Consider the following 361-nt stretch of genomic DNA (forward strand, 5'->3'; position numbering starts at 1 on the left):
TGCTGTGGGTGCCTTCGATGCCATCGCCCGTGTCCTTGAGGAGGATGGTAAACAGCCCCGGTCCCAACGCCGACACCTGAGGAACGCCGCTCCTCACTGCTCTCCACAGCCATGGAGCCTTGACACCGCTGTCCTGCTCTCTCCTCCAGCACTTTTCTCCTGCTCCAGCTCTGTCGCTCTCTTGCTATCGTTGCTCTCGGTCCCAGCGTCCTGCTCCCCGTCCCTCCCGTAGGCAGCATCACCCCTTTGGTCCCCTCGTCCCTCCACTGTTTCCCTGTCCCTCTCTCCTCTGGCCTGGCTTTCCTTGCCCCTTGGCTGCTTCCCCACTCTTGCTTTTCTACTTTTTCCCTCTCCGTCTGAC

This window comes from Eurypyga helias, unplaced genomic scaffold (genome assembly GCF_000690775.1).
Source record: "Eurypyga helias isolate BGI_N326 unplaced genomic scaffold, ASM69077v1 scaffold13946, whole genome shotgun sequence".
NCBI lineage: Eukaryota > Metazoa > Chordata > Aves > Eurypygiformes > Eurypygidae > Eurypyga > Eurypyga helias.